The sequence below is a fragment of the Coptis chinensis genome, chromosome 1 (genome assembly GCF_015680905.1).
Source record: "Coptis chinensis isolate HL-2020 chromosome 1, ASM1568090v1, whole genome shotgun sequence".
Lineage (NCBI taxonomy): Eukaryota > Viridiplantae > Streptophyta > Magnoliopsida > Ranunculales > Ranunculaceae > Coptis > Coptis chinensis.
The window spans coordinates 69,242,713-69,251,476 of NC_141456.1; the positions used below are offsets into that span (position 1 = coordinate 69,242,713).

General features: G+C 36.1%; 1 long non-coding RNA gene across 1 annotated transcript; it reads left to right on the top strand.

Moving 5' to 3' along the window:
- The first annotated feature begins 789 nt into the window (after window positions 1-789).
- Window positions 790-1,284, top strand: LOC147525074 (uncharacterized). The gene is made up of 3 exons (XR_015197727.1): window positions 790-845; window positions 971-1,142; window positions 1,236-1,284. It is a non-coding gene; the product is annotated as an uncharacterized LOC147525074 (long non-coding RNA).
- The last annotated feature ends 7,480 nt before the right edge of the window (window positions 1,285-8,764 follow it).

Genomic DNA, 8,764 nt, shown 5'->3' on the forward strand with positions numbered 1-8,764 from the left:
TAAATAGCTCTCCTTGGTTGATTTTTCTCAGTGACTTCTTAAGAGAATATGTAGATTGAAGCTAATTTTTTCAATTATAACTACAATTTATAGGGGATGATTGCATCTCCATTGGAGACCACACTTCGGACATCGGGATAACCAATTAGCGTGGTCACGGGCATGGTATAAAGGTAAGGATATTCATTCCATTGATCAACAATCAATTGAAGTTGTAATGACTGACCCTCAAAACACGATTGAAGTATGTACTTTGAGAATCTATTGGCCCGTTTAGACCTGGTAGGCTCGTATATAGTTTGCCCCTGCAGTATGCCACAAAATTATGTGGACCGATGGTGCAGTGTGAACTGGTGGTGTGCAGTGTATGGTGGTGTGCAGTGTGTGGTGGTGGGTGGGCTGGTGCGGTGGTGTGACTGGTCATGAAGTGGATTTGGTGATCTTGCGGTATTGTGGTGTAGTGGTGTGTACTCTCTTCTACCTGTACAACTCTCTTTCTCTCTTGAAATCGTGGTCAATAGTGTTTCTCCTATCACTCTGTTGTTATCCAGCTTCATTGGTCCTATGGAACATGAAGTAACTAGTTGCTCGTTTGCGTATGTATATGATTAAGTAGGTGAGTCAATATCTTTTGTTTATCTTTTCCTTAGCTATTGGCACTTTTTATGACATTTTTTGTTTTTGTGGATTTTGGCGGCATAGTCACCGCTTGCTTGTCGTGATATGACATCGCTTTCGCGGCCATACCCTTGTATGCAATGTGTACTTACATCGACTATTGGTCGTTGGTGGACTCTTCATTTGTTCCTATACCTACTATGAACAAAATGGTAGCATACTAGCAGGTAGTCCTTGGATTTTCGTACTATTTAATATTATCTCAATCACTCAATGTTTAAATGTGAACAGTCTAAAACCTGTCCCTTCTAATCAACTCATTATGGTAAGTATTTTTTTTTCCTCGATATAGAGGAGCAATTGGTCTATTTGATGTGAAGTGGAGACGAAGTTGTAGGTTGAGGTTCAAATATATTAGACGAGGAATGCTAAGGATAGCCTCTTCAACTCGAGGCTTGGAGCTACCCTATTGAAATACACTATTATTGGTGATTCCAGGAAAGACACCTACTAAATTCCAAAGGGTAACGTAGTAAATTATCAAACCCGTTGTGTTTTCCTTTTTATTTCAGTTCAAGGTTGGATTTTGTGCTGAAATTTGATGTTGTATGCTATAGGTTCCACTTAAAACTCTTCCTATTGGCGACAAATGTAGAGTGAAGGTTTGAAGACGCAGCATGAGTGTGCTCTCTCTCTCTCTCTCTCTCTCTCTCTCTATATATATATATATATATATCAAGGAAAGTCGCTAGGAACTTATTGAATGAATGTTACACGTTGTTTGGTATGACTTATGAGAAGCTATGTTTGAAGGTAAAAAGTGGTATGTTCTAAATATACAATGAGTCGTTGATATAGGAATCTATTTGCTTTTGTGTCCTTCTCTCCTGATTTGTTTATAAAGTGGCTTGAGAACTAGGGTGTGTTTGATTGCATGAGGGAATTTGCATTATTGAATCCCACATTTTAGTGCAATTCTCAAGTGATAGGAATCATATATAGGTAGGTATGGGAAACGTTGGGCAAGTTCTTTCTTAGCTTGATAGATCATTTTGTTGTCGTTCGGTGTATTGTGTAGGGTATTGATTTTATGAAGAGAAAAACAAGAAGGCCAAAAAAATTGCTTCCCAATCTGATGAGTCATGATCACCTCAAGTTCCTCGTCAAGGTAAAACTTAAACCCTACTATCCATTTTCTCAATTTTCAATTCGTCAAGTTACTACAAGGTTTTCTTTTTATGCACCGATTTTATGTAATCATTGTTTATGTCATCGAGATATGGGAGTAGACAACAAATGCTCTATTTTTAGGGGAGGGTGGTGGTGGTGGTCAAGTATTTAATTAATTGCATGAATTTAATTAGTATGATTGTTTTTCTAAATTCATTATTTGTTCTGTGAATTTTTTGGAATTAGATGGGCTTTGTGGAGCGGCACTACGATTTATATTGAGTGAAGCCATCGTCACTAATGCTTGTTATTGCATTTTGAAGATTCAGGATTGTTTGAAAAATCGTATAGAAATTTGTAACCCTTAGTAAATCTGAATTTGTAACTTTCAAAACTCTTATGAAGTTATATATATGGTTTAATAAATATAATATATTTTTGAGGTGTTTGTTTGTGTTTATTTTACTTGTCAAATGGTATGAAAAAGTATTGGTAATTTTATTTGCTTCTATATGAAATTAGGAGGTGCAGGTTTAGGGAAGAAAAAAATTAAAATAATTTTTTTTACCATATCAACACATCAGTAACGGTTGTAAACCATTGCAAAGCAAAAAATAAATATTAAAGCATCATTAATAATTGTTACAAATCAAACTACGCAACGCTTTTTAACCGTTAGTAATTGTCATTCTACAACGGTTAAATAACCGTTGGAAAATTTGGTTTGTAACACTTTTTAACCATTAGTAATTGTCACTCTGCAACGGTTAATAACCGTTGGGAATTTTTGTTTGCAACGCTTATTGACCGTTGCAAAAATTTCCAACGCTTTACCCACGCTATATTTGCAACGCTTAAAAAGCGTTGCGAAAATTATTAGCAACGGTTTTTTGCCGTTACAAATAGCATGTTTTGGTGTAGTGGATGTGAAATTTCTATTCTAAATAACAACTATTATAACAAGCAATCATCCTCACATGACTTCCTTAACCTCCTCTAATGGAGGTTTTAGCCTAATATCATTATACTATCGTTCCCAACACAAGAACAATAATAACAAGTCATAATTTAATAACTAATTTAAACTTCATAAATCTAATTTTAACAATAGTCTAAGAATCAAAATGAAGACAACCTAATTTATGAATTTAAAACAACTAAAACTAAATAAAAATTTAATCAATAACTAAATTGAAATGAAACTAATACTTTATTATAAAACTAATGGTGATTCTAAATAATAATCTACTTTTTTCTAACACTAATTAATTGAATGTAAAAACTAGATCTAAACTAAGTTATTTGAACTCATTAATGGAGTCTAACCTGATTTTCTAATCTAGATCTAGGTATGCTTAAGAGTTATGTCTTCTCCATACAAATGGAGGAGACTAGATTCACTTTTTCGTGCATGGGCTGAGGAGCCATATTTTGGGTCGGAAAATCAAGCCCAAAACCCAATCTCTTCAGTCCACAGGGCCTTTTTCAGCTAGATCTGACTTCAGTAGGCTTTTCATTGACTTTTGCTCCTCTGATTGCATCAAGGCTTGATCCATTGGAAAGCTCTTTCCGATACGGTCGTTTTGACATAAGGTAGGCCCAATTCCGAGGCCTGAGTCCAAAGATACGGTCTTCGGAAGTTTTGCTAACTTTTGTGTGCTGTTTCTGCCCGTATTGACTCTGACTTCTCAGCTTCTAACCGAGCTTTACAAAGGCTTTTTCTTCTTGAATCTTGGCCTTTATTCACAGAACTTGTTAGCAACTAACCCTTGCTCATTTATATCGCCAAAGTGGCACATTTCTGCACAAAATAGACTTCAATGCCTGAAATACATAAAAACACGTAATCAGCATTAACTCTTATTTATTACTCGCATAATTGTTCTAAAATTATGATTATTAAGGGGTTAAAACTATAGTTTTGGGCTCTTATCAAACCACCCCCAAACAGCATTTTGCTTGTCCTTAAGCAAATATGAGAAATTAGCATAAGTGACCAAAAATGGAGTTCTAACTAATCTCATTTCGCCGAGTGCGATTGCATTGACCATATGCAACAAGGCCTTAAACCACTAGGAATTCCCTAGTGGACGAGTTGTAGCCTCTTGAGAGTTTTCCAGTGAAGTTATTGACAAACTTCATCTATACTACAACGACTAAGGAATAAAACTATTGTTTCCTTATTTATGCTCCCAATTATCTATATATTTCACTAGCAATGGATACAGAATAATCAAGTTAAAACCTAAGCTAATATATGGATAATAATCAATCATCTACAAATAAACATATATACAATGAGTAATACTATAAAAAACACTAGCAGGTCCGTTTTTGAAAACTCGGAATAGCGTCTTTAAGTAGGTCCTCACATAAATGTCAAGACAAAAATCACTCTGATTTTTCCGCTCAAGTTTTGCTACTCTAGTGTGCAGTGGGCACACTTTACCTTACAACCTCAATGACACAAAAGGAAGTCGGAGTCGATCAAACACATCTGCCATTTACTATCACACTAACTGATAATTGATAAAAAGATAGTTTACTAGAGTGATTCGTTCCACTCCTAGTCCTTCTGCACGCTGTGTTCTCTACGTATAAGTAAACTTAACTAAAGTCTAATGAGAGATTTACGAAATGGCAACTAGACTACGATGCAACTACCCACAAGATGCAACTAGTCGACTATTAGAACAACTATGGGAATGCTACGTCGATTCTATGATAAGGAGTTGAGGGGGATTGATTCCACCTTAACTCGACTTAATCCTACTAACGACGAATCGTCATAATCGAAATTGAACTGCTTCGCAGAACAATCTGGTTACTCCTAATCCCTAATTACACAAGGCATTTCTACCAATTCGTAATTAGCATGTGAACGATTACACCCATTCTCATGGTGAACTAATCATTTCTAGAGTGGAAAGGAAATTACGACGGCTCTACGATAATCGGGATCAAGCTTTCATCAAGGCTTCTCAACCCCCTCAAATGGAGGTTTAGCCGAGAATCATCACGCTATCATTCCCAAAGGAATTCAAAGAAGACATGTTATAAAGATTGAAACTTTGCTTGTTTAAACTCAATTCAAAACTACTAATGCAATAATTGAATTAAATTAATAATGACAAATAATTAAATGTACGAATTAAAATTAAACAATTAATGGAAATGAAACTAGATTATGGAGAACACTATTTTATTAATCTAATGAATAATAAAACAATGATTCAAATACTAAATTAATAATCTAACTAATCTAGGTCTAGCTATCTACGTAATAAGGGAATTTAGATCTAAACAATTGTAAATGACAAGAATCGAAATTGACAAACTAGCTATTTTATTTATCAAACTAATGAAGAACAATGATTCTAAAGATTAATCTAAAATAATAATTGAATTTAAACTAAACTTAATTTTATTACATGAAAACTAGATCTAGAATTATCTATAGTTTTAGGTCTAACTAGCTACCATTAACAAATAGCTAAGCTTTGGTTTTTATATGTTTTCAGATCCAAAATCGTGCATGGGCTTGGAGCCATGTTTTGGGCTAGAGAATCAGGCCCAAAACCCAATTCTTTCAGTCGAAAAAGGCCTATTCAGCTGCAGTTGGCTTCAATAGACTTTTCGTCCACTTTTGCCCCTTTGATTGGATCAAGGCTTAGACCATTGGAAAGCTATTTCCGAGCAGGTCGTTTTGACATAAGTTAGGCCCCATTCCGAGGTCTGAGTCCAAAGATACGGCCTTCGGAAGTTCTGCTGACTTTGTGTGCTGTTTCTGCCCGCGTCGACTTTTCGGCTTTTGACCCGGCTTTTAGAAAGGCTTTGTCTTCTTGAATCTTGGCCTTTAATCACAGAACTCCTTAGTAACTGACCTTTGCTCCTTTATCTCGCTAAAGTGACACATTTCTGCACATAATAGACTTTGAAGTATGAAAAGCATAAAAACACGTAATCAGTATGAACTCTTAATTATTACTCACATAATTGGTCTAAAAGTATGACTGTTACAGGGTTAAAACTACAGTTTTGGGCTCTTATCAAACCACCCCCAAACAGCATTTTGCTTGTCCTCAAGCAAAGATGAGAAATTAGAATAAGTGACCAAAAATGGAGTTCTAAGAACTCTCGTTTCGCTGAGTGCGATTGCATTGACCATATGCAACAAGGCCTTAAACCACTAGGAATTCACTAGTGGATGAGTTATAGCCTCATGAGAGTTTTCCAGTGAAGGTACTCACAAACTTCATCTATATTACAACGACTAAGAAATAAAATATTGTTTCCTTATTCATGCTCTAAATTAACTATACCTCTCACTAGCAATGGATATAGAGTAATCAAGTCGAAATCTAAGCTAATATATGCATAATAATCAATCATCTACAATAAACATTTATACAATGAGTAATACTATGAAATGCCTAGCAGGTTCGTTTCTGAAACTCAGAATAGCGTCCTTAAGTAGGTTCTCACAATAATAATCAAGATACAACACTCTGATTTTTTTCAATCAAGTTTCGCTCCTCCAGTGTGCAGTGGGCACACTTTACCTTACAATCTCAATGACAACAAGGAAGCCGGAGTCGATCAAACACATCTGCCACTTACTATCACACTAACATATTCCTAATTGAGCTAGAGGTCTTTATTAGGTCAAGTCTGAGATAATAGAGTCTTTATATTATGTAACTAGAGAAAACCTTGTTATTTAGTTTTGCTTCTACACTTTGTTTCCATCCTTAGCCATATTTTTTTCTTTTTCTTTGGCTTTTGACTCCTTTTATTCTATTTTTTTGGAGTTTTTATTTTATTTATATTTATATTTTTCTTTTCTTTGGATGGAAACTTCTTTTCTTATTTTCTGAAGCAATTAACTAACTTTTGTTTACACAGGTTTTTTCTCTTCTTCTTTCTTCCTCATTCTATTCTCAGACTTATCTAGATTGGGTAGGTTGATTTTTTTTTTTTTTTTATTTTGTTTTGTTTTTGTAACAGGGTAAAGGATTTATGGTTTATGAAAAGCTAAAGAAGGGCATCAGAGGGCCGACTAGCGGAAAATAATTCATAGGTTTGAATTTCTGGCTATATCGATCCAAAGAGGGCATAAATTCTTGCTTAGGATATGGAATAGCGATCAAGCAAGTGGACGTGTGATTTCTCTATCCAGATTTTACTTCTTCCTTGTGTCATTTCTCAAATGTTTCGCTCATATAAGGCTTTAGGCTATATTCTCACAGGATTTGTAGAATAAGTACTCTAGCCTAGATTTCAGAAACTTATTGCTAACAATCATAGATACTCATATAATATATTTATAGATAGATGCAAAGATTATTACCTACATATTAACCTAAGTTTCTAAAAATTATTCTAATGCAAAAGCTACGTGAGACTTCTAGATTATTAAGAGCATAGAGAAGGAAAACAATACCAATATTCCTAAGTGTATAGCATTAACTTATTTATTTATATTTTTGAATTTTTGAAATTTTAACTAGAAAACAAATGCATATTATACCTATCTATATCCTAACAGATGCCTTAATTACACGTGTTTCTATGCCCCCCCCAAACAAGAATCATGCTTTGTCCTCAAAGCATTTAAATAAAGAGGGTAGGAAAAATACCATTGAAGCGTGAAATCGGGGAACATCGCAAAACAAGGTTAGAGCGATACTAATATAGGGAAATAAAAACCGACTTAACTTTATAAGAGTTCCACCCATTATTAACAAGAATCAAATTGCTTGGGACGTAAGCAGACACTAACTAGAATTAAAACTTACCTTATCTCCCGCTTTATTTGCCATCTTCCTCATCATCTTCTTCTATAAAGAAGTGAGGTTCCTTCGCGTGCTGCCATGCCATGATAATTTGCCAGGCTTCCTGCCATTTATCATCTATTATTGCTAACCTATTAAGTGCCACTTGGTCGGACGGGTGTAGGGTGCAACCTGATGAGGTTGTATCCTCCACCCTTGCCAAGTCATTGCATAGAAAAATCGAATAATACTATTGGTGGGTCGTACTGTGTCGACCATAATCCAATCCGTGAAACGTGTACAAAAAACAGGAAAGAAACATAACATAATATGGGAAATTAGAACAGGCATAAGAAGATACTTATGCCTCATGCTATGGGCTCGTGCTAAACTAGACATCAAGGTTCGGGGAAGGTCATGGCACATACGTCCCGTGGCTAAAGCAAGGAAGGCGCTGCAAGTGGCATCATTCACAGAAGAAAAATGCCATTCCCCTAAAATATTTAGCATGATCCAAAACTTAACAGTTCTTATGTTCATGGACAGGCTACCAAAGGCGACGTTATATTCCCCTTGGTCCTCGATACGGAAAATGCCTACCCCATAGGACTCATGCAAAAACTCATAAGTGTAGACATACATATTATCTACCCAATAGCACCATGGGTCTTGTATTTCCACGGGCATAGCAAGTCCAAGAACAAATGCTAGCAAGAACCTGGTAATTTCCATTGGTTCATCATCAATGTTGATGGAGAACACTTGTTCTCCATCTGGTCTCTCAAAGAAAATGTAGTTATCGTAAAAATAAGATGCTAGTGTTGGAGAATAAAGTGCATTTGGTCTTACCATAAGCAGTTCCCAGCCAACTTATGTGATCGCCTCGCGAAACCAAGCACCATAAGTAGTGCTTTGGAACAAATCTTTGAAAGACTGTTCCGGTATCAATGTAGGAGATGTCATCTCAAAATTATGCTCTGGAATAGCTGCGAATGACTCGGGAACAACCCGCAGAAAACTGGAATTTTTCTGGCCCACGGAAGTCAGGGCGCGAGTGCGCTCTGTTTGTGCGCGAGTGCGCTCGACTGATTTGGAATTCCAGTGTTTGAGCGCGAGTCGCGGTCACCTTGGGCGCGAGTGCGCTTTGTACAAAATTCTGACAAATGTGTAGGGAGGGAGTGCGCTCCTCTGGGACGCAGGTG